We start from the raw sequence: 26,555 nt of genomic DNA on the forward strand, positions 1-26,555 counted from the left end.
CAGCAAAAAGTTAACAATGTAGGCACCAGAAAAACCACAGGTGGGACACCACCATAGAGAAGGCTCTCTCCCCAGCCATTGCGTTATATTCCTACTTTGTCTTCTGCGCACTTTACTTCTGTATCCTGAGCCAGCCCATTTCAGAAGAGCAACAGGGAGCAATGGGGTAAAACAGGGAGCACCAAGGCTTAAATAATAGCAACTTAGTAACACAACTTATTAAAACAGAGTAAGAGAACAGTTGCAGCTGATAAAGTATGTTGCTCCCCACTGATGTTCATACCAAAAACAACTCGCTCCACTTTGACTTTCCTGTCTTCTTTACCTACAATAGGTAAACACAACTCTCTGCATTCATAAATAGAGTGTGGAGTGGCTTTTTGTAGGACTCATTACTACTGTTTCTTCCACCACCTGACATACCATATCTGTGCCAGGTACACTGAGTCCTTTGACAGGTGATTCCCTTGGAGTTGAGGCCCTTACAGCCATCCCCCTGGAGTAGTCGAAGCAGAAGCAAAAATAGAGGAACCTGAGAAACAGCAGAATGCTTGGTGTGCTAATGTTAAGCATGGGATGGCTAGGGGTTGCAGTCATGTCACGTTGCAGAAGGAAAGTAGTGTAAGAACAGAAGGAGAGCAGTGTAAGACAAGAGGGTTCCACTGGACCTCTATGAGAAACAGCTCATAAACTGTTCTATGCATGCAGGATTGTGGCCTAAAACAGCAACCCTGGGCAAAGGCTACTTAAATCCCATTGGCATATGTGGAATTAACGTAGCCTGTGAGTAGAACTTTAGCTAAACATAACAACAGTTCTGGAATTTGCCTTCATGGTTTTAAATTTTTTAAGAGGGAAGTCAGCAGCCTGTTTGAAATAGTCAGGTACTGTTGTAACATGGATTTAAATTTAAGTTGTTCTTTTTTAAAAAAAATATAAAATCAACCTTTTCATCTGTTCTCACATTGCACGTACTTTACATGTTTCATTAAGAACTGCATTTTCTTTCCAATCAGACACACAGATGTTTTTATAGTACTATCTTTATCAAACATTGTGCTAAGTGGGTAAAAGCTCTCTTTTACCTGCCGTAAACTTATATCGCCAGGCCTCTAAACAGCACAGTTATTTATAGTAGATCTCATCCATCCACTGAGCAGTTAACCTTTTACTGCACCATCTTCTATGATGAATGAATGGCTTGCGCTAAGTGATTTTGTTTTTATATCTGGAGATGAATCAATCCACCCTTGAAATATTGGGAGGGGTGTGTACACGCGCACACATACTTACATGCACACTCCAAAGAGGGAAAGGGGGAGAATTAGACAATCTACCATCTTGACCTGTTCAGTAAATTTCACTCAATAAGATTCCATTCAAGGGCTACCCTACAGAAAGTAGTATATAATTATTAAATTCATAAAATACAATCAAATGCGTGGGTAGGCAATCTAAGGCCCAGGGCTGGATCCGGCCCAATCACCTTTTAAATCCAGCCTGCGGACAGTCCGGGAATCAGTGTGTTTGTACATGAGTAGAATGTGTCCTTTTATTTAAAATGCATTTCTGGGTTATTTGTGGGGCCTGCCTGGTGTTTTTACATGAGTAGAATGTGTGCTTTTATTTAAAATGCATCTCTGGGTTTTTTGTGGGGCACAGGAATTTGTTCATATTTTTTTCAAAATATAGTCCAGCCCCCCATAAGGTCTGAGGGACAGTGGACCGGCCCCTGCTGAAAAGGTTTGCTGACCCCTGATCAAATGTATTCCTGGCCTAGCTTTCTGAAATCTTGATTTGCACTACCAAAGATTTTAAGATGTCCATTCTGTACCATTTATTTGCCTTAACAGGAATTCCTCTAAAATCATGCCAAAGTATAAAGTTATACCACAGCAGAGGTTAAATAATAATAATAAGACTATTTTTTAAAAAAGACTCACTCACAAAGGTATATGAATCAGTCACTTTCCTTTCCAAGGATGAACAGGGCCATCCTTGAGGCATGGGGCTGAATGCAGCCAACAGGCCCAGACCACAAGATTAGGGAGTGGAGTGGCCTGCCCATTCACTCCTTTTGGTCCCTTTGGAGCTCTTTAAAATATATTGTTAACAACCCTGAGCAATTTAGTACTGTCAGCAAACTTTGCCACCTCACTGCTTGTTTATGAACAAGTTAAAAAGCACAGGTCCCAATACCAAACCTTGGGGGACAACCCTTTCTCCATTTGGAGACTGACCATTTATTCCTGCTACTTAACCAATTATTTGGTTACTGCATGTTATCCAAAGTTTTTGAAAGTCCAAGTATGCTATATCAACCAGATCACCTCTTTCTATATGCTTGATGACACCCTCAAATAACTGGTTCATGCATCAGGACTAGCCCTTGCAGAAGCCATGCTGGCTCTCTTCAACAAGGCTCTTTCTTCTAAATGCATGGCTATGTTATCTTGAAAAATACTTTCCACCAGTTTCCCCTAATTTGACATTTCTGTGACCAAACTTCTTCTTTCATTTTTAGACCATTAAAAAACATACATACTATGTAATTGCAAAAAGATTATAAAACATGGTGTAATTGCAAAATACAAAAAAAAACCCCACACCAATTTATCTCACTCTTGATTTATTAGTATTCCAGAAGTTCTCCTTCATTCAATAAATGTACCTTTTGAATAAAATTTGTATTTGCCCAACACCATGCCTCTAAAGATAGGATACAAAACAACTCAGCAAAAACAAGCAGAGATAAGAAACACACACTATGAAGCGAAAGACCAGACAAATTGCAGCACAATTTGCAAGTTAGAAGCAGCAGTCACTATTTCTCAGCCTAAGCTCACCTTGTGATCTTTGTGGTTGAGTGGGGATTTGAAACTGGGTAACCTTGATCCTAGGGATGCGGGTGGCGCTGTGGGTTAAACCACAGAGCCTAGGACTTGCCAATCAGAAGGTTGGCAGTTCGAATCCCCACGACGGGGTGAGCTCCCATTGCTCGGTCCCTGCTCCTGCCAACATAGCAGTTCGAAAGCATGTGAAAGTGCAAGTAGATAAATAGGTACCGCTCCGGCGGGAAGGTAAATGGCATTTCCATGCACTGCTCTGGTTCGCCAGAAGCGGCTTAGTCATGCTGGCCACATGACCCAGAAGATGTACGCCGGCTCCCTCGGCCAATAAAGCGAGATGAGCACCACAATCCCAGAGTCGGTCACGACTGGACCTAATGGTCAGGGGTCCCTTTACCTTTAACCTTGATCCTAGTCTTAACAACTGCATCACACTGGCTCTGTAAACTCACTGGGAGGAACAGTTTCTTGTTACTTATTTGTGTGATACAAGCCCCATTCAAGAGTTCATCTTATTTTGCAATGGCCATACTGCTTCACTTCCAATCAGTGAACATCCCATAACTTCCTGCTGAAATCTTGCCACTTTTTTGCTTCTTTGTTGTACTATAGCGCAAGAGTGTCCCTCAAGATAGCAATAATGTGGTAGCATTGGGAAAGCATCACAGAACAACTAATACATTGGATAGGTGTGTGAGTGATTCATTATAATTCCTCCACAAATGCACTATTGTTCCATGAATTTCATGTTACAGAATACACCCGTGAAAACATGAAGGGGTCCCTGGAAAATCAAAATCTACAAGTTGTGGAAGGTGACAACAATGGGATAAGCACAAAGCTAGCCCACTCATTCCTGCTTTCCTCTCTCTTGTGTTGATTTAACCTTGAAGATGATGAATGCCCGAATAAGGCAACATATAATATATTGTGTGGAGGTTGGTTCACAAGCGCAATATTCACCCCTTAACAACTGCAGAATCTCATGATGACATGTATGCATGAACGACAAGGTAGGGGTAAAGGGACTCCTGACCATTAGGTCCAGTCGTGGCCGACTCTGGGGTTGCGGTGCTCATCTCGCTTTATTGGCCGAGGGAGCCGGTGTACATCTTCCAGGTCATGTGGCCAGCATGACTAAGCCACTTCTAGAACTTCCATACTGTCTCATAGAACTTAAGACAATGCTTTCCAGTTAAGTGGATTTGCAACTGAATGTTAGAGCAATCAAGGAATGACAGATCAAGTAATGCAAAGCATGTGTGAATCAGCCCAGAATCCATTGCAGACTTTTTCTGATAAATAATTCCTAAACAGTACCATAAACCCTTTCAATGACAAAGCAAGGATTATCAGCTGCAATGTCAGATTTGTTTCATGACCCTATCAATATGTCTTAGGCCGCCATCCTAAAGCATACTTGGAGTGAAGCCCAACTGAATATGGGGGACTTACTTCCAAGTAGACACACATCAAATTCTGGTCTCAGCTGTTTTAAAGAAATTCACTTGGATAAAATCCTAAGTCAATTAGACTTTTGCTGTTAACTTTGCACAGACTAAATATCAGTCTTGTTTCATATAATGCTTCATTATTCGATATATGAACCACACAGCCTGCTCGCTGTAACCTGAAAGCTGTTTGCTTGATCACATATGTCTTCTCATTTGACCAAAACCAGAATGAAACCCACAAGTAGAAAAATGCAGGGTTGATATTTCATAGGTCAACATTTCTTCCTCAGTCAGCTTGCCTTTTTTGAGGGGTCAGTGTTCAGGACTCGTTTGTTTTTCCATTCCAGGTTAAGCAAATGTGATTAAACACACACACAAACATACTCACAATTCTTTCAACTGAGAACAAATTCAATGTTTTACACCACAGGTTATTAATATATAAACCTGTGCATTCATACTTCGGGTGCTTCCAGACAGGTGAGTGCTCCACCTGCATGTCATTTTTGCAGCATCCACACAAGGTTGTTGGAATCAAAATGCTATCCCATATTCCACCCCTAATTTAATCTGGATTTACTCTTTTTTTGGGGGGGGGGAATTCCGATAAATTTAAAGGAAATGTTGCCAACAACCCAATTTCAGTATCTGGACAACCTGTCTTCCCATCTGGAAGCACCCTTTGAAAATTCTAGTGTCCATGTAAATGTTTTGCTCACACACACACCCCAATTACACAAACACCAATTATAAGAGAGAATGGAAATATTCACTACTGTATGTAGATCCATGTTTCAAAATGGGATTTTCATTTGAATTCTACATTCTAAATATGCTGCGCAGTCTGAATTCAAAAGGGCTTACTCTCAAGGAAATGTTCAGAGGATTGCAGTCTTAATTATTCCATGTTGTGAACAGGGTAAGTAAAGAACATTCATGAGAAGGGTATCATCTGGCTGTGGGTTTGTTGAACTTCAACCCTCATCAGTCAATGTGGACAATAAACCGGGACAATGGGAGTTGTAATCCAACAACATCTGGAGGGCCAAACATTCCCCCATCTCTGCTTTATGCAGAATGCAGACATACCAATTTAAAAGTACCTCCATCAAATCCTAACTCTCTTATTTAGCTTGAGCACCTGGACTATTTCGCTCATCTAATTATTACATTGCTGCTAGGCAGCTGAGGCAGACAATGAGTCCTTACCTCTCAATGAGGCATCAGTATAACTGTGATATAGGCTACCCTCAGCAAAAGGTGGAGCAGCACAGCATGCAGATCCTGAAGAGGAGTCAGTAGCTGAGTGCTTCCGTACGAGACACAGAAGGGCCCAATTTGAAGTTAATAGTCTGGTTGCAATGTAGCGTGTGAAGAAAGCAGCAGTGGTTAGGCATGAAGATGCCATGGGGGGCAGGGAGAAAAGGTCTCCACGGCATGTTCCATGCATGGACCAAGTATGATTGCACCCATAGTTTTAGGCTATTTATTTCAACCATGTATGTGTGTTGTACACTAAAATCTACGGAAAATCAGCATGTAACCTTTTAATATATATCTATAAATACACTGTGTTTTTTGCAATGGCACTCACTAGTACCCCTTTCTTTTGCTGCCCATAGCAGCCATTTTGTGCTGAAAAACACAGCTGTTTAATCAAAATATGAACATCAACACCTAATTTCTATTTATTTTTTTTACAAATAAAGCACATAAAGATTGGGGGGGGGGGGACCTCCTGTAAGGTACAAAGTAGTCATAAAACGTATCAGTACTTACAAATACACAAGAAAACCAGCCCAGGCACCCAGAAATCACTGGTAAGTTTCTTTTGAATTCATGAAACTGACCTAAAAGACACAAGAGGAAGAAAAGTGTAAGCAAAACGGCCATTTTTTGTATTCCTCTAAATTTAAGAGACATTTTGATTCATTTATTGGGGGGGGGGGAATCCTTTCCACCCATTTAAGATGAACGCTTTACACAGATGTGCTTTTCAGACTGTGAATACCAAGAGAAATACATATTTCATTGTTTTCCATTTCACATAGCAACCTTATCCATTGCTGGCATCTATAAACTGTCAGAAAGGCAAACATGAGACAAGACTGTAACACACACACACACTTTTTTTAAAAAAAGATAAATTGCTTTTTGTTATGCATGCCAACATACGTTAATAGAAAACATTTAAATGTGTTTTTTCAATGTTGAATGCAATGCAAATGACCAAAAAGTACAGAAACGCTGCTTTCAGTCTCTATAGGTTAAAATTCAATAGTGAATGCCTTTGGGACTGAATCCAAGTTCTTTGGTCTATGTATCTTGTGGACTGGGCTGCAAGTTAGTCTAGTACAATGCAGTCAGTATTAGGCATTATTCAATTTAAGCCCCCGCCCCCTGCTTCCCTTCCTAAATGCCCGTCAGTACTGACCAGAAAGGTAACAGATGCAACTCCAAGCCACAGGCTTGCCTTATAACATTCTTTTGCTAGCACAATGAGTCACTTTATACCTCTAAATATCCCTGGTTTCCTCTCTCCAGAACCCCCGTGTGTTAGAAGGTAGTTCGGCAGGAGTTTATTTTTATTGTTTGGTCTGTATGCAGCTGTTTTAGTTCTCGGGAAAACAAAAGGCACTTTGTTGCAAAGCCCTTATTTTCTTTCCAGAACATGGGCATGGATACCAGTAACGCTGCCCTGAAAATAGACATGAATACAAAAGCCCTAAGCTTGGATCGAAATCCTGTACTACTCCCACTGAATTGTTCACAACTGATAATTTTGAAAGATGGAACTGCAAGTAAAAAAATGCATTCGTTTCCAGGAGCCTGGTAAACCTCAAAATTGCAGTTGCAAAGGCTTTGTGCGCAAAAGCTTTCACAACTTCAAAATTATATTACTTTTGAAAGGCCCTTTTGTGGTCTTTCACCTGTCAATCTGACTCTGAGACACTACACATTGTGGAAATGTTTTAAAATACTTTCCCACTTTTTTTATCAGGGGAAACATACAAAGCTTCCTTGTATTGAGTCAAACCTTTGGTCCATTTAGTCCAGTATTGTTAGCACTGACTGGCAGCAGGGAATCTTTCCTGGCTATACCTGGAGGTGACAGGGAATGAACCAGGGGCTTCCTGTATGCAAAACAAATGCTCTACCACTGAGCTTTAGCCCTTTCCCTAGTATTATATTACTGAAACATTGGAAGCAACTTCATCAGATAAGCAGAATATAGCAGTAGGGGAACCTGGGCCTTCGAGCTACTGCTGAACTACAACTCCCAGAAGCCCCAGAGAGCATTGCCAATGGCCAGGGGTGGAGGGAATTGGGTAGCCAACAACATCTGGAAGGGCCATGATACCCCATCCCTGTTAGAGTTGCTGAAATCATGAGACTGATTATAAGGCAGCAATTGGCTGATCTGTTACCTCACGTAGAAGCTTTATCTCAGAGTTAGAAGGGACCCTGAGAATTATCTAGTCCAACTCCCTGCAAAGCAGGAATATGCAGCTGTCTCTTACGGGGATTGAACTTGCAACCTTGACATTATCAGCACCATGCTATAACCAACTGAGCTATCCATCTTTTGGGTTCATTTATCTAAGAATCTATGGTATACGTATCATTGAAATACACTCATAAATGGAAACATCAGCCACTAAGGCTTGCTTAAATGAGAGTTCATGGCGGGTGGCTAATAGAGACCAGACATACCTCACCTGTTCGGTTGGGGCTGGGCAGAATAGTTTGATAGCTAGTGGTTGGGAGTTTTTGCAGCTGGCCTGCAAATAACTATCTTGGGGAGGGGATGTACCATAAATTTTTTGCATGTTTTTAAGCAACCTGATACTGCTCTGAAACCTAAAGCCATTCCGACCTGGCTGCTTCCCTGCTTCCACATATACAGTCCCCATGCGTTAAAAAAAATATACAAACATGCCATAAGTTTCTGTAATTTCTTCACGTTAACTAAATCTTAAAAATAGGGATGGAAAACCACTTTGCAACCTGAGGGCCAGTGGGGTTTTTTCCAGCTGTATGCAACATTATGCAGTATTGCCATCTTTTGGGAACAAAGGAGGAAGGAGAGATCTCGGAGCATCACACCTCCTTCCCTAAGCTGGGCAAACGCTTCCTGGGCTTGGGGAAGGAGCTGCAAGCCTGTGTCACAGCAGGATGTTGGATGGTATGACCCTGTGGTGTAAATAGGCATGCATAGTCAGGTACTGAGAGTACAGGAAAAGGAATGGCGTTGCAGCATTTAATTACCATGCATCCTGTAATGTATCTGCCAGTTTGAAACTTTAGAAGTCATTTCTAAATAAGCAGGTATCATGTGCCCCTCCATACCTGTATCCTAACTTACCCCAAAATATACAATTATCCAGCATGTGAAGATTTCCCCCTTTCTTAAAGTGAACTATTGACTGCACTCAAATTGCAGGAGCAACCAACGCAGTGGGATGGTGCCATGGAGGATACTGAATTGTTCCCACTTGAATGGATGGGGTATAGGCAGAGGAGAGTGGTGGCAAGGTTGAGCCTGAATGGGCACACCAGCAGGAGTGCCAAATTGGGCCCCACTGGTGTGTCCACACAACTCTGAACGCCCCACTCTCCTGCACCTGCCCTGGTAATCAGCAGCAATGTGGGTTTCTGGAGTGTGCTTCTGCTGTAACACCACACTGGTTGCTCTAACTGAAATATAATCCCAAACAATAGCTTGGCACTGTTTGAATGAGCTGTGGTGAGCTATTCCCTCCTCCTGCTTTTCCTTCACTCTTCACAATCAAATGTGACAAACTGTGGTCTGAGCATAACATAGCATAGTACGTTTGCATGCAGCAGCAAACTGTGGCTTGTCAAGAAACTCAAAGTGCTTTAGGAAACTGCAGTAGGAGTAGGGGGAAGAATCATGTCACCCTGACATTTGCCATTGCTTTCTTACATTTGAATGCAGCGGCTTCGTACTTCAGCACCCTCATACATTTCAGCCAAGTCCCCACCATACAAAACTTCTACTTCTTGGTGCATAATCTCTGCTACAGTAAGAATTGGCATTCCAGCCTCCCCTCCAATCCTGCTTTTAGAGCTACATGTGACACAAATTCAACAAATGTAGCTTTTCTGGGAACTGATATAAGTAAAGAGTCAAGGTATTACCTTCTTAATTTCTGAGCTGCTATTAAAGGCACGGGAGCAAGCCCCTCCCAAAAGAGGTAGCAACCCTAGCTATAACCCAATGTAGAATCAACAAATCTCATTTGCTATTATCAATGTGATGCTATTATATATGTCTGCAACCAGCTCTGAATCTCATTATCAGATGATTTATGCCATTACTGTGCTTTGGAGACACCAATTAAACAAGGACAGCAGTTCGTAAGGTCACAGCTAATTAATCCGAAAAAGTATAAATACACTTTAATGCACAGCACCTCATGTAGTGAATTTAGGAACAAAGCATCAACACTATATAATGGGTTACACAATTAAGCATGAAGGTTAAATACACAGAGAGAGAGAGACTCAACACAGTCTCTATGCTCTGCTAAATGTATTTTTATTATAGACTTCCTCTTTCTTTCTTTTTTAAGAGGAGGAGAACTACAGGCCAGCAAAAGAACAGCACTGGAAAGATTTGCATCTGAAAGTCTTGATGCTTAGGGCAAAAATATGCCTAAGTGAGAAGACAGAAAAGGACTAACCATGTCCAGTGATCCTGAGCTAATTAAGGCCTCCCGTTGTTCAGATAACACCTCAGAACTGGGAATCAGCTGCAGGCTGCACTATTATAAAGGCCGTCAGGCAGGGGGTGGGGACCAAAAGGTAAAGCTCAGTCTACTCAACTCAGTTTCATTTGAGCAAGGCCACTGTTTTAGAGACCCACTTCTTTGACAAATATTTGCCAAACCAGGCTTTCATATACATATACCTTACATTCCCCTCTTCGGCACTCTGTTCTGATACTCCTCCCCCCACTGGCATGTCCCCAACTTGTCCATATAACAAGTGATCTTGCAGTAGTGTGAGGCAAATGGTTTTTCCTTTGCAGCATGGCAAGCAGGGCTACCAAATTAAATCCAAGCCAAATGAGGCTTGATGTCACTGCTTGTCAACTGCTAGGTGATGGTGCCAATCCTGCTTTCTGCAGGAATCAACTGTGCAACCAAGTTCCCCACGGCTGCCGTGCTCTCACCACAGATCAGCTTATTCATAGTGACAATGAGCCTCCCTTGGAAATGTACAATCAGGAGCACATTTTAAGGCTCCCAGTTGTGCACTGGCAAACATGTCTCTACCTGTCCCACACCTGACATCACATGTGCAGAAAATGTTTATCTAAGAAAAATCTGCACAAAAATTAGTAATCAAATGTGTATTTTTCAACATGTGCTCTTACGAAATATGCATTTTTCAACATATTTTCTCTCAAGATGTGCATTTTTTATTTTAAAAGATATTCATTTTGAAATGTATTTTGATGCTTTCTCGGCCAAATACTGCACCACAAATGTCAGAAATGTGCAAAATTGGAATGATAACAATTTTTTTATCCACACATTTAGCTTGAGATGAGTGCATTTGGTCAGTTCGTATTAGAATACAGAAATATCAAATTCCTCAAGCATTGCTGATATTAAAAAATAAATAAATGCAAAAGGTGGTGATCTGTCACTTTGGCTCCTCTTCCTGATTGTCTCATGCTAAAGTATACATCTCATTAAGCAGAAAGAAACCGATTAGCTTCAGAAGAACACTTCCTAATCATTTCCCTCACCTCTTCCCCTTCAAAATCAGGGCCTCTTTCATTCCTCTGTTTCCTTTTTCTTAAATATAATGCATTTGTGATTCTATTGGGCTGTTTTTCTTCCTGGGACTACAACTATGATCCAGTCTCAAGATTCTCACTCCCCCTCCTCTCTTTTTCAGCACATTTCAAAGGTTTCAGAGTGCACATTTGTACAAATCCATTGTTAATCAAGGGATTTTTTTAAAACACTGTGTCCCACAATGCTGGCAGTCTTATACCAACAATATGCATTTGACTCTCATGCCTGGTAATTTCCCAAGTTGCCAACCTTATGGAGTTATCAAAGGACTCCACCTTTGAGGGCATTTTTGTAACAAGTGGTTCTCAAAAACACAAAATTCAGATAAGGAGTTCCACAAAGCACTCCCTCCCCAAGACCCTGCCAAACAACATCCTCTGCCAATTTTACTAGCAGTTTACTTCTCTAAATATTTTATTATGCTGTTCACTAGAGAAACTAATATGGACCATTATTGGCTTGCTATTTACAGTGTTATTTGCATTACACGGGCTGCTGTAAAACTACAGCAGCTGCTTGTGGTCTCAGTTTAAATGCACAAACCATTTTCAAAGCTTGCATTATGTACACACCCTATTAAGTAAATCCTACCTCTGCCCGCCTGCCAAGGTTTCATTACAGACATCACTCAAAGCCAGAGTCTTTTTTCTGTGTATTAGCTCAAGTGCTGGGAATATGCTTACGAGCATGTACAGAGTGCCAGTATCCTTAAAGTCTTGCAAATTAGAAAACCTGATTTTTTTTTTAATGCTTGAACCGCTGTATCTCAAGGCACTGCTGCTATACCCACAGAGTACTCTAGATTGTGCCACCTTAAGCTGAAATATACCAAACTTTTGTTATTGTTGCTTAACAAACAGCAGTGTCATACTAATATTTGTTTTACCCTGCAGCCCTAACCATGTCCACTTGTAAGTAATTCCTGTTGAATTCAATGGCGCTTACTTCCAGGAAAGTCGATTTAGGATTGCAGCCTTGATCCAAGATCCAAGATCAAAAACCACAATACAGTGGTACCTTGGGTTACATACCCTTCAGGTTACATACGCTTCAGGTTACAGACTCTGCTAACCCAGAAATAGTATCTCAGGTTAAGAATGTGGTTCAGGATGAGAACACAAATCATGCTCCGGCAGCGCACAGCAGTGGGAGGCCCCATTAGCTAAAGTGGTACCTCAGTTTAAGAACAGTTTCAGATTAAGAACGGACCTCCAGAACAAATTAAGTTCTTAACCTGAGGTACCACTGTAAATTACACTCTCCTCTGCAGGCCCAATCAATTCCCAAACATTTATCATGGGTACAGAGAAGTACCAGTAGAATTAAACCTTTCTTGGCATTTTACTGGTTTTCCCAACACCTATCCTAGAAATAAAATTTGTCTAGCTGTATTATTCTAAAAAAGAGAGAGAAAAGATAAAAGCTGCTAGCGGCTGCAAGCAAAGTAGTTTTACATCCATAAGATACCCAAAGGCTACATATGAGTTTGCAGCCCCATTGCACTAAAAATGTTAACAAGCTTATCAAATGACAGTGAGTTTTTATTATTTATTTATTTATTTGAATTTCTATCCCGCTCTTCCAAAAGGAGCCTAGTGTAGCAAACAGGAAAACAATACAATTAAGGGCATGCATTAAAGAAAACTGCCTCAGAGCTAATGATTTTAAGGCTGCAAAAATGAAAAATATTTCAGCTGTCAAATGCCCAGGTGATCAGCAATGTTTAAAAAGCCCACCTGAATGTTAACTATGTGGAAGACTGATGCACCTTATTTTGCACTGAGCATTTTTGTAAATGATGGCCCAATACTGAGAAGGTTCTGTCACCAGCTGGACAGCACCCAGCTTCATTTCCAAGTGCCCAATTTAGCAATAAAACACAGATAATTTCATTGGTGACAGCAGTTATACAGATCAATTAAAAATGTGTAAAGGCATTCTAACCCAGCAAGGATTAGCAGTTCACAAAGATAAATTTCCATTTTTAATTGCACTTTTGGATCCAGTCCGTTACATGCTGTGAGGAGGAAAGAATCAGCATTCAGCCCTCGGCATACGTATTAGGCACTGCTGAACAGTATGTGCACATAAGTGTGCACGCACACACATACATACAAACAGACGATTGTGGTAATGAACAGATCCAGAATGTTTTTCCTGCCTTCCCTCTTTCTACGCTTCACTTCCTCTCTCTAAACATGTAATCACCACTATTAGTTCTGATCATCTGTTCAGTGGAGAGAGATCTCAACATGCAAGGCACATGAAACTCTAGTATTCAGATTTGTACATTTCAACAAATTCTCCCACTATGTAACATAATAATGCTCAGCTTAAGCTTGTTAAAGGATCATTCTATGCAAAACTATCATTCTATGTAAAAGGCAGATTTCTTTCTCCCAGTGATTGTTATATTAAGCACAGATATAAGTGGCAGCTTAATCGTGAAGACTATAACATCCCATTCAACCCTGTAATTGAACATGCAGTCAAGCCTTTTTAATGAACTCCATATTGAAGTAAACTAAAATTCAATTATATAACAGAAAAGAATCATATTGATTCACTACAGTCTACTTCATATCAACTTTATCTACCATTATTAAAAGGATATATATTACATTTTATTTTAGAGGTTAGATATTAAATAAAATTGCTGGGATATTCACTGCAAATGTACTGTATTTTTAGAAGTTAGATGGTATGCTGTGCAATACTGTGCATTCTTGCTCAGCAGTAATCCACTGGAATACAGTGGTACCTTGGTTCTCAAACTTAATCCATTCCAGGAGTCCATTTAACTCCTGAAACCATTTGAAAACCAAGGCACAGCTTCCGATTAGCTGCAGGAGCTTCCTGCACTCAAGTGGAAGCCACATTGGATGTTTGGCTTCCAAAAAACGTTCGCAAACCGGAACACTTACTTCCAGTTTGCTTAGTGAAAGCACTAAAAGATGAACCTATTTGCCTCCAAGAAGAATTCAACGTTCCACAGTTATTCAGCAAGTACAGACAACTACAGGTCAACTGTATCCAAGTTGTAGGCAACTTCCTACAAACAATAGGATTTTCAAAATAGGTGGGCATGGTCTTCTTCTTTTCCTACTACTCTGCACTTTCTTAGCTTTGAAAATCAAATGGTGAATACAATCCACCAGTCAAATGAAATCTTAAATGGTGGTTACAGTTGTAGCTGCTTGCATAGAGCTGTCAATTTACCAAACACTTGGGAGACATTTCCCCCATGGTATGAGTATCATCTCTTCTTGTGTCACCTAAGGACATCTTGACATTTCTCCAGGATTCTCCAAGAGCCAATATCTTGAAAAAGGTCTGACAGATGTCAGTGATTGTAAACTGCTTGGCCAGTGAGCAGCCCAGGAGAAGTTTGTTGCACCCTCACATAAAGACCTTTCTGAATGAGTAATCCCTAATCTCTGATGCCCGCAACTGGAATTGTGGGAGAGAGCACAAGAAGCATGGGGAGATGTTTGTAATTATATATAAAATTTTACTCTGTACAAAAAAAAATGTATTGTACAATTTCAAGTTTGTACTTCAAGCATTTTAGAATTATGCCTTTAGTGTGAAACTACTGCAGTAGCTACCCTTGCGAAAAACAAAAAGCAGCACAAACCAATGCTGGACTCAGGATCACCTATCAGCGCTGCTTCAGATGAATGTCAGACAATCAAACGAAGAACTGGCTTGGCTTCACAATGTCCCCAGTTGACTCTGGTGTTTTTTTACTTCTTCATACAAGTCTATTTTTAAAGATGATCCAAAAAGGACGGTGCCATTTTCTCTCACAGTAGCCAAGTGTCAGTACTAGGTATTCTGACGAGTACTTCTTAGTACTGAGATTGTAAATACATTCTAAAGAAGCTAGGCTCTGAACTCCCAACAATTGCTGCCATACTGGATTACAACCACCTTACTAAATGCCAGAAAGAGAGATTTAAAATCACGGAAGTCTGAGTGATCTATCATGCTTTGGTCTTTGGATATTACAGCTACCTCATTCCTATTATGTTAATCATGTTTACTCAGTAGGACGTCCCACTGAGTTCACTCCTAGGTAACTGTGCAGTGTTAAGAATCTAGACCCCACTTCTTGTGCAAAGGTTAAGATGACAAGACTGTTTATTTTCTCTTGGGTTTTCTGAAGAATACTCATAATTCACAAAGATCACATGAGGACTCTGTCATAAATATATGCACACATTATTTGTATGATAAGGGTGAGCGAAAGCAGTACACCAGAATTGGTCTTCTGTTCTTAAATGGTGCAACTGCTCTTTAAAAAAAATAACAACAGTTTTGAGACTCAGAACCTTTCAAGGAAGGAACACACTCTCTCTTCTGAAAGCCTGCACAAAAAGTTCTGGTGACTCATTTATGAGGAAATTGCACTCTGCACATGCTCAAATGTTATTTTGTTTATGGTTCATATATTACAACCTGGGCCCTAGCAAAGAAAACAATTGCCACAATGTTGCTCAGAATCTACAGCGCACAACACTGCAGCACAATATCATGTTGGCACAAGCACAGCTTCAGTCTCTATCATGTCCAGGGGACTGAATTTAATGAAGGTCCCTTTCACTCCTACCATTCTGTGTGGATGGCATTGGTTGCCACCAGTTGGGTACTTGTAATGAGGACTGATCACTTCATACTCTGTGTGTCTTTCCAGCTCTAATTGATGGCCAGTCTGAAGTTGGACTGCCTATCCTGCTGGTGGAAGAGATGTTGTGCTGCTGTGAGTTGATGGCAGATAATATCCATAAAGGAAATGTACACAATGTATCTTTGCTACCATGTGACGGTATGTTGTGATGTGCTCTTCAGCATACATGTACAGAATACATGGGAGGAGCATGTGTCAGCATTTAACCACAAAGAAAGAGCTTTGTACTTTAAATCTCTCTGCAAAGACTGGTCATGAGTTCAAATGCATGTTTTGGTTCTGTCTTGTAGATTATTGGAAAGCAGCAAGTTAAAGTTAAAGATTCTTTGCATGAACTTTTTGTTACATATGGGTACCCTGGGATGCAACCACCCCCTACCCCCTACAACAGACAAACAAAGATGCAAGGCTGATAACAAGAGGGATGGCTACCGCGATATGTTACAAGTTTCTTTTCTCTTTTTATCCCAGAATGTTAACACAACATCCCATTTTAAAACACAAAGAAGAGCTGTAGTATAAATCATTTCACATAATTTAACCAATTATCCACAATAACTTAATGATCCTCATTATTAAGTAAGGTTAACGTCAACAACTAATTTTATTTTAAGTGCTAATTTTATTTTAAGGTAGAACTCTCCTTTATTTTAAAAAACGTGTTGTTCTGTACACCTGGTATTGTAGGATGCTTTAGTTCATTTTGAACTTAATGAAATACCAAATAGCAGAAAACAGAATTGCAGAATTGGACTGGGACCCCAAGGGTCATCTAGTCCAGTAATAAATAGTCTCACTAAATGACTAGAGTACAAATTACTCTAAAGTTTACAATTGAAAGTGAAGGATTCTGTTTGCAGATTTGTTTTGAATTTTTTCTTTTAACTAGGCATGCCTTACTCCCTAAAGGAGTAAGCATACATATTCTCACTCATCTGGAGCAACAGGAACCACCTTATCCCTATTTGCTTTAACTGTTTTTAATTTCTGAATTTTGAATTGCAAACCCACTCTGGGACTTGTTGGTCAAAAGCAGGCAATAAGTTTAATATAATAATAAGGGCTTATTATAAGGCAGCCATCAATGCTTGTATCTGGCATGCTTCCAATGCAGAGCTGTTGTTGCATTCGACATTCTGTGGCCATAGGATCCCCTGATATTTAGATTTCAACTGACCAAGACCCCTGCTTGTAACTCCCATAAAAACAGACATCTGCACTGAGTACTTGGCAAATTTGACACTGGTGAGTCAAATACTGTCCCCACCTCTGATTCCTGTTGCCAGTTTGGTCATTTTTCATCATCTGTTTAAGATGGTGAATCACCAAAGCCTAGTGACTCAAAGCCAGTGACAAGAACGGAAAGCAACTGCTCAGCAGTGAAACTATGTTCACTTCATGATGATGTCTGATCCCTCCAGTCAAGCCAGAGGAGTACCAAAGCAACAGATGCCAAAAGAATTGCAAAACAACGATCAGAAGAGCGGCCGTTGCATCATCACAGCCTATGCAGTTTTGTTTTTCCAACTTGCATGAGTGTGCTTAAAATACCAAGTTGAGTTAGTAACACCAGAGATGCTAAAAATCCCAAAGGTAGCTTACAACACATCAGAAAACGGCACTTCACACTGCAAATTCATTCTTTTATATTGACTCCTAAAAAAAAATAGTACAAGAGAAGACTGGCCACACCAGCATGGGCTAGATTCCTAAGGGCACTTCCAGGTTCACGGTGTATATCGCACACATCTTATTTTATTTTAAGGCACAATATTTTAAGGCACATATTTTCTGAACAAATATGGTTGGCTGAACCCTATCAATTTCAAGGATTCTGCAGATAATGATTTTTTTTAAATGAAATAAAACTGATTTCACAAATAAATCTAAGTGCAGCTATCACAAACAATGAAACTTTAAAAGCTAGAAACAAAAAGAGCTTGGCAAGACACCAAATACAGCCTTCTACATAGCATCCTCTAGTAACAAACATGCATAACATTAAAAGGTCACCAGCTGATACGTAAGCATGCCTGAATGTGCACTCCAAGGTTAAATATAGGCAACACTGCCCCGATTAGCGCCTCCTTTTACCGGATTTGCAAGTGACCAATTTTTCATGATAAATAAAGATTAGGTAGCTTTCCAACTTATTGCAAGCAACTTAATGTATGGTTCATTCTAAAGAAGATGTACAGCCACTAGTACAGCTAGTGGCATGTCAAGTAACTGTGGTAAGGAACACAAATATAATAAAGGTTACTGGTAACTAGATACATTATCTATTGGTAAATAAAATTAGTGAAAAATTATATGTATTGGAGGGGGAGGGGCAGTTGCCCCAGGTGCAAAATGTCAATGGCCAGTGCTGGTGCCTCAATACAGCTGCATGCTTATGCTGCTGGGCTCCGTTGAAAACGTGAACCAAGAAATGACCTCTCCAGACATTGGAACAACTCTACTCTTCGTAACTCTGCGGCTGCAATCTGCTGGGTGACACAGACGCCGTTAGGCAGTTGAATGTGCCTCCCACCCACCCACTCCCACCCCTCCTCATGGCTCCAGGCACTGGCAACTCACGCTACGCCACTGAGTGGATTGTGTGAGTTAAAAGAAAATATAACAAGGGCTTCTTAATTCTTCAATTCTGCACAAGTACAGGAGTGCTTCCTAAAAACAGCTGCTTTTTATATTTCTCCTATGAAAGTATTTTTGAAAGTATTTGGGTAATACAAACATTAGAGCACATCATGGGGGGGGCAATATTAGAATACAGTGAATGAGCCTAGATAACTCAGTGCTCTCAGTGCTGATAATGCCAAGGTTGCAGGTTTGATCCCCATATGGGACACCTGCATATTCCTGCACTGCAGGGGGTTGGACTAGATGATCCTCAGGGTCCTTTCTAACTCTACAATTATATGATTCTACTCACAGCCCTAAATATAACTACCAGTCTTACCAGACCAAAAATAAAACAAAGCAAAACAAAATGGAGTAACAGCATCCAAAATGGAGTAACCTGGATCTTATTTGTGTGAACTATTGAATTACCCAGAAGAATGTGTAACTGTGGGATACACATTGTCCCAGGACATCAATGACAGCAACATTATCATTGCCTATAATCAGGATAAAATTCTGGTCAGTACATAAAAGGTGAGTGAAGAGAAGACAAATTAAGTTATAGTGCTACGCAGAGCGCTCACCAACACACCCAGAAAACACATGTACATGCACAAATTCCTATTTCTGCTTCAGGGAATTGGAAGAGAACTGGAGAGGGGGAATCAAGGGCACCTTGATAAATGAGTCACTGAATTAGCTGCTAATTAAACCTAAAAAGCTTGTGACGAAGGAGCAAGAAAGTAGGTGGCTAAACTGCTAGAAAAAAAGTCAGTTTCTAATAAATGAACTGCTACTTCACAGCACTAATTGACAAGCTTTTTTCTAAGCACACAATATTCTCAAGACGCCACAAGTATCAGCACTGTCAAAGACAGTGGTGCTTTGGAGAGGGGGTTTGTCTTTTCTCAACTGAATAGTGTCATGAACTTTTTGACCCAAATTTTATATTAAACCAAAGGCAAAGGTAAGGGACAGTTAAATCCAGTCAAAGCAGTCAAAGGCAACTATGGGGTGCAGCGCTTATCTTGCTTCAGGCCGAGGGAGCCGGCGTTTGCCACAGTTTTCCGGGTCATGTGGCCATCATTGACTATATTGCTTCTGGTGCAACGGAAACACCGTTTACCAAACTGCAGAAATGGTGACCTTCATACAGGCCACACCAAATGCAGGCCAGTGGACACACATTTTGCAATTCCAGGCAGACCACAAAATAGAAGATTGACTGAACTTCTGGCTGGGCTCAGCTTGACAAATAATAATTTATGCAGGCATGAATCATATTTTATTGGTGTCAAAGGTGTTATAGAAGCATGTTCCTTCCTTTTAATAGTTCTTTCCCCCTTTTTCTCTCTCAATGTTTACGTACTGCAAACTCTCTCGGGTGCCCGGGTGCCACACCACCACCCACCACATCTCATAGAATAACCAGGCAATGCAATGTATTTGGAGGCAAATAAGACCACAACTACTGACATCGCCATCTTGGGAAGTGCTATGGCCCTAGCACCCGCCTGGGCATCTGGACAGAAGCAGTTCCCCCGAATCCCTTTAATGGAATACCATTTTCCTCAGAGGAGCAGGCAGAGGCTATAACCTCCCCTTCAGCCAAGACTAAGGCTTACCCAGTGCCTAAACTGCCAAAGTTGTGACAATTGCTATTAGGAAGGCAAAACCACAAGGTGTGAGCCAATTTGCCCTAGTGGGAAAATTCCTTGCCAGCTCCAAATACAATGTCCATAGTAAGGTTAAGCATTGAACAAGGCAAAAATACAAGGGAGGGTGGAAGGAAAACTTAGACCAACAAAGAGAACACAATTAGTCTTACTGTTGATTATTGGCTTTTAGTGACATGGGCTTCATCACTGGTGGCACCAGTGATCTTGAATGCACTCCCTGATGTATTGGCATTCCACAGACTTTTAAAGGTGCATCTGTTTACACTGTCATTCTCTTGATCTCTTGATTTGGACCTCCTATCTTAATTGCTGTTTTAATAGCATTGTTTTATTGCATACTGTGATCATTGATATTTTAAATATTTTAATAGGATTGTTTAATGCTGCATTTAAATTATAGGGTATTTACAATTTATTCTGCATTTTAACAATGTTGTGCAATTGGTTTTTATGTTTTATAAACTGCTTAGAAGCCACCTAGGCATTAAGCAGTATATAAATTAATAAACAACAATAACAGAGTACAGCCTTCAGCAATGCAGAATGGGAGGACAGACTTGAGCAGTGATCTTTAAAATGGGAACAGGGGTGTTACAGGCGAATCCTTATTTTGTTAAATATTGGAGGTTAGTACAGATGTGTTGGCAGGCTGAATCCATGCTTCGGACCGAACAAAAACTTCCACTCATGTAATGGTCTGCATAACTCTTATACAATATTGATACCCTTTGTTAATGCAAGTTTACAGCAATAACATTTCACAGAATTTATAGTGTTATTCAATAATTAAATGCTCATCAAAAGCAAAATCAGGCCATTTAGAAAATAAATGCCAGGTTGGAATCAGAGCTATAAATCTAGGATATTGGAGACTGTAAATTGGGAAAAGCTTTAAAATGCAATATCTGAAGATCTGCAAACACTGGATTTGTAGACTAATGTTCTAAAAATTGTTCCAAATCCCACCTTTGCTAATTTTGGGAAGATTAATGTTTAGATCCATTTTGGGAGGAATCCATCCTTTTGAAAGTGGACATCTAATCATGAAATTGGGTGTCACCTTTCTTTCTTCCCCATCCCCTCACAGCTTCTCCCACATCACCAAAATCTGCTTTGAAGCATGCTCAAGGGAGACACCAAAAACAGCAGTGGGGAGGAGATGAAGTTATAGTCCCACTACGCAAGTAGAAGTCTATTCCACTCATGAGTGGACAGCATTGAATTCCAAAGTAACACATCCTAAAAGATGAAAAGTGGGAGTGGGGGAGAAATGGACAACACTTTGCCCTTTGCAACTGCACTGTAGTTGTGTTTGCATGCATTGGCTGGGCCTAAACGTGGTTCACAAAATTCAAAGTTTGCAAAGCTTTTTCCAATGTACTGTAGAATTTATTTTTTATTTTTTGTGTGTGTTTCTGTAAAGCAACAAAATACCTTTAACCAACATTATAATTCACTATTGGCCATCAATCACTCTCTACTCAGACAATGAAGTTTTTGTTAATGTCTGGTGAGGATATTTTCCTATAATACTTAGCATCAAGTCAATCATATGGCAAATTAAACTACAATAGATTCAGTTGATCTATGAGTGGTCAGGTTACAGTGAGTCATATTAGTCCAAAACTATTGCGCTGTTCATATTCAAGCACCACTATATTTTTATATTACTTTTACTGTCAAATCAGAAGTGGACTTCACTGGCCTTCTTGAAGAGCAGACAAATATAAACGTGAGCCAGAAAAAGTTAAGGCTATAACCATATTTAAATAATGAGTGATGGCAAATATGCCACTTTTCTGTTAGTCAGTCCAGACACCAGGGAGAGGGTGGAGACATAGATCTACTGCTTCCAACAGCAGCAAACATTATTCTTCCATGACATCTTATTCTGGTTCCTTGCTTATGACATAAGAAGCAAAGTAGGATTCAGATATATCACCCAGAGGTCCATGGTCTGGAGAATGAAGTAGCCAGAGAAGACACCATACAGAAGCACTTCCCACACATTAGGTCCCCTAATACATGTACGTGTATCTGTGTATTATCAAAGTTATTGAGAGCAATTTCAAACCCAGAAGTTCTTGTGTATGGATAAATTATTATTTTTCTTCTCCCATGTTGCAACAAAAAAAAAGTTTGCAACCAACATTTGCACAAATGTAAAAATTATGGTTCTAAAGAATTCAAGATGTACATGATTTTTGATCTTATTAAAGTCCTTCATTTTGAAACAACTTTTAAAAATGTAATCACCTTCACAGGTGAGCTGCTTTATTTATCTATGGAGAACCATTTCATTGTGGATTGTAATTCTTCTAAGTGATTGTGATAATTTCTGTGAAGAACATCAGAAAGGAAAGTATTTATATGGAAAGAACTTTATTTTGTAGAACATATGTTAGACAGATAGTTCCTCGTAGCATCTGAACTTGGGGAACTGTGGACTGGTAAACAGTGCTGAATGAGAATAAACCACAATCAAACTGATTTCAGGTCTTGGCTTGTTGTGAAATTATTGTTTAAACAAACCACAGTTCCTGTCACAGGAAACTCTGGTTAGTTTAAAATAAAAAATGTTTCTAATCTTGTTCTCTGGAATACAAAAGAAGAGGTATGTGTGGGAAATCAACTCAATAGGTCATTCACATATCAGGAAAACACAGTTTCTCATTACTACTGAACCAGGCAAGAATATGTGATGTACACATGCAAGTTTTCAATCAATCTGCTTTGGATATTCTGGCTTTTAAGGAAGCTGGCAGTGCATTTGCGAGTCAGGAATGAAAATATTCACAGGGCCACAGGTAGATGGTAATAGTACTGAAGATTTTAAATTATTATGTATACATCCCTGAAATTCAATTCTGAGTGAGCATGTCACTTACAAATGTTTAAAATAGTTGTACCATTTCTTAGATATGAGCAAAAAAGATTTGCTTTATAAAAAAAAAACCCATAGAGGCATAAATACTGACGGTAGACTTTTACCCAGTCAATGTTTTGATTGAATTTATTTATTTGGTTTCAACTACCAGCATAAGTAATTAAGCAACAGTGAACTTAAAAGGGGGGGGTTCCCTTATGGTTGAATGATAGGATCTCTAACTCAGCCAATATTATAAATACTGATAACTTGCACTACATTTGAGCAAATGCCTATTTTGGCACATGTTGATTCTGAAAACACACATTGTTTGACCAATGAGCCATAACTCCTCACTGAAAGGCATTGTGAAAATCCCCCTTATTTCATGAATCATTGACCACTGTTTTCAAATCCTTCTTTTCTCGCAGGCCATAGCTCAGCTAATCATAAGGGTTCCAAATAGAAAGAAAATCCTTATGCTCTGATGAGCAAATGAAGTAGCTTTCAATGCCCAACTCCCACAAACACTTATACATTTAAGTCCTACCCAAATAAATAATGTGGCCCCGATCCAGCTAAGGTTTAGGAGGAAGCCCTATTGAACTTACCTCCTGATTTGTGTACACTGATGGGAAAGGAAAGGAGCACTTTCAAGCAAGTGTCAGAAGTGTTTTTAATACTGAATTTTAAATGGTTGTAACCCACCCTGTGACCTGCTGATGAAGGGAGGGAAATCAATATAATAATAGATTCAATCATCAACATCATCACCCCTGTCATGCTCTGGTCCTGAGGAGAAATCTAAAAGGGCACAGCAAGGTGGGGCTGCTGTCACAATCCCAAAAGAGCTCCTAGTGAACAGCTTGCTTCAATGAGGTCCAGAGGCAAACTTGAGACCTTTTGCACCTCTGCCTCTAGTCCACCTCTCCTAAACTCTGCTCTGCTCCCTTTGTTGGAAAACTGCAGGCTCTTAAAGAGGCAGCTCTCTGGCCTGAAGATGGACTTCCTGTCTTATGTACTGCTCTATTATGTGATCAGTTGCTACAATTTACAGTTTGAAAACAAATGTAAATTGATTTATTCCTAGACCTCTTTATTCCTTGGCCCAAAGATTAACAGAAGGCGAGGAGAGGGGATGGGGACTCTTCAAAATCATCTTAAAACACCCTGGCCTCAATCCAGTTAAGGTCAGTCATTTCTAAATGCCATTAGGACCACCAGAACTGGAGTTAGATACAAAATATTTGTTCCATTGGGTCAACCAGGCTTTAATACTGACTAGCATATTTCCTTTAGGGACACTGACTCCAGAGTTTAGCTTATCTTATTTCTATCCATATCAATGGGGTGGCAAGGACACACCCCTAGAATAGGAGCAACCCCCAAAATTCAAAGATCTCTGTAGATCAAAGACAACAAATATTCTTTCATGGATGGGGGGTATACTTTATTAAAATGTGCATTTCTAGTCTGCATCTACCACACCCATTTATAAGTACTTTCTATCTTTCTTTAGCAATTTCTGGCATTTACTGAAACTGTGAATTGGGCAGTTTAAAGTCTTCCAACAACAGTGACGCTCTGTTAGTTCCAGTACAAAAACAATGATGTGAGTGGTCACTGAATCTAAAGCTCTGGTACAGTGGTACCTTGGGTTACATACGCTTCAGGTTACATACGCTTCAGGTTACATACGCTTCAGGTTACAGATTCCGCTAACCCAGAAATAGTACCTCGGGTTAAGAACTTTGCTTCAGGATGAGAACAGAAATTGTGTGGCAGCGGCAGCACAGCAGCAGCGGCGGGAGGCCTCATTAGCTAAAGTGGTACCTCAGGTTAAGAACAGTATCAGGTTAAGAACGGACCTCCAGAACGAATTAAGTTCTTAATCCGAGGTACCCCTGCATTTGAAGTCTGCCACAATCCAAAACCTTGCAATGAAAAACTGTACTGCTAAGGCTAACATTTGCTTTTGTTCACAATATTTTGTTAGATATGTTACTTTTCACCTTTCATTTCAAGTGGAAAGCAAAGGCAGTTCCAAGCTGCACAAATGCAAATGTTATTTTCAACAGTGCTGGCTAACTGTTACTCTCTAAGATCACCCTAACATGAGGTTACTATTATCAATTGTGAAAGCACAACAGGTGGGTCACGAGGAAGGTCACATTAGTTTTGTTCACAGGCCCAGACACAAGGTTTTCATTATCCTTAATAAAAACAGAAGCAAGCAATAAAAATATATCACTGCAGGAACATATCTCTCCATTCATAGGCCATATATAACCTTAAACATTAGCTCCTAGTATTTCAAAATACTTCTGCTGGCTTCAGTATTATGATTATTTTTGCGGTTGCTACTTTAGAAAATAAATGTTATAAATCATGGCTCAACTTCTCAACAGTCCTTTTGAAGTGCATTTTAAAACGTTGGTCTAGACGGATCTAAAATATATTGGTCCACTTCAAAATTTTAAGCACTTTAGATGGTCAATAAGGTAAGAGAGCTATTTAGCAATTCCTGTCATTAGAGCAATATGAAATTATGATGACCTAGGAGCAATTAATGGCCATGTTCAAATCCCAATACTAAGCTAAAGTAGAAACATAATTCAGTAGTGGTGCAAAATAGCCCAGAAATTTAATCTCAGCATAAAGTTATGAGAAATCAGCTTGTTCACATTCTACTCAGCACATGCTATAAGAAGTCCCTTTACCTAAGATAATACAACTCTACAGTTTTGATGTCATGTATTTGTGCACTTTTTTTTAAAAAAAAAAGCTTTTTACATGTATCATTGAGAGCTAACCCTATGCTGCCTCATTTAAGAAGCCCAAATTACACATAGCACTAGCTTTCTTCGTTCTACATTTTCCTTCTTCCTTGCCATGAGCACGGCAAACAACTGTAAGATTCAACAGAATTCACAGTCTGATCAGGAATGAAGGCAATTTGAAGCTCCAGTGTTTCCACGATTCCCAAACGTGTAGTATGTCATGACATACCAGTACTGGCCCTACCATTAAACAGAGTGTGGCAGCTGCCCCAGGCGGCATACACTGGATATAGGGAGCAGCAACAAGATAGTGGAGAGCATAGCTGTTTCTACCACATGGCCTGGCTTTCGTCCCCTAAACCTGCCTGCTACTCTCAGGAAGACACTGTCCCTTCACCAGTAAGATTCAGTTGCCAGTCTTTTATTCATAGAATGGGAGAGGGTGCCATTTTGACCTTTGCCTCAGACAGCAAAATATTGTGGGCCAATCCTATACCATATGTCAACTTTTCTTCCAGCTCTTTTGGAACAGTTGAGGACCAGCCTGTCCCTTCCAACATCCATATATAGGCTCCTCTGACAAAAAAAAAAAAAATCCTCACATGGGATAGGTGATGGGGAATGAGTTGAGTCCCAAACCCAGAAAGTTGCAAACATGTCCTTAAGTCCAACTGAATAACTAATTTGTGTTGGTTTTTTTTAAAAAAAAAAAAAGATTGAGAAATAAGAGAATATATTGGTGTTCAATCAAACATAATATGCATTGTAGATTTGTTCCT

The 26,555-nt window shown here is 40.0% G+C and overlaps 1 protein-coding gene across 12 annotated transcripts in view; it reads right to left on the bottom strand.

Moving 5' to 3' along the window:
* The window catches only part of SOX6 (SRY-box transcription factor 6), a 460,580-nt gene that overhangs the window by 372,478 nt on the left and 61,547 nt on the right, over positions 1-26,555 (bottom strand). For 11 of the 12 annotated variants that reach the window (XM_082193371.1, XM_082193374.1, XM_082193373.1 and 8 more), the window contains one exon: positions 6,083-6,153. The exons of the other annotated variant lie outside the window; for it this stretch is intronic. The gene's annotated coding sequence lies outside the window, so the exon portion shown is untranslated. The remainder of the gene's footprint in view (positions 1-6,082; positions 6,154-26,555) is intronic. 12 annotated transcript variants of the gene reach the window in all.

Source organism: Podarcis vaucheri, assembly GCF_965113315.1.
Source record: "Podarcis vaucheri genome assembly, chromosome: 1".
NCBI lineage: Eukaryota > Metazoa > Chordata > Lepidosauria > Squamata > Lacertidae > Podarcis > Podarcis vaucheri.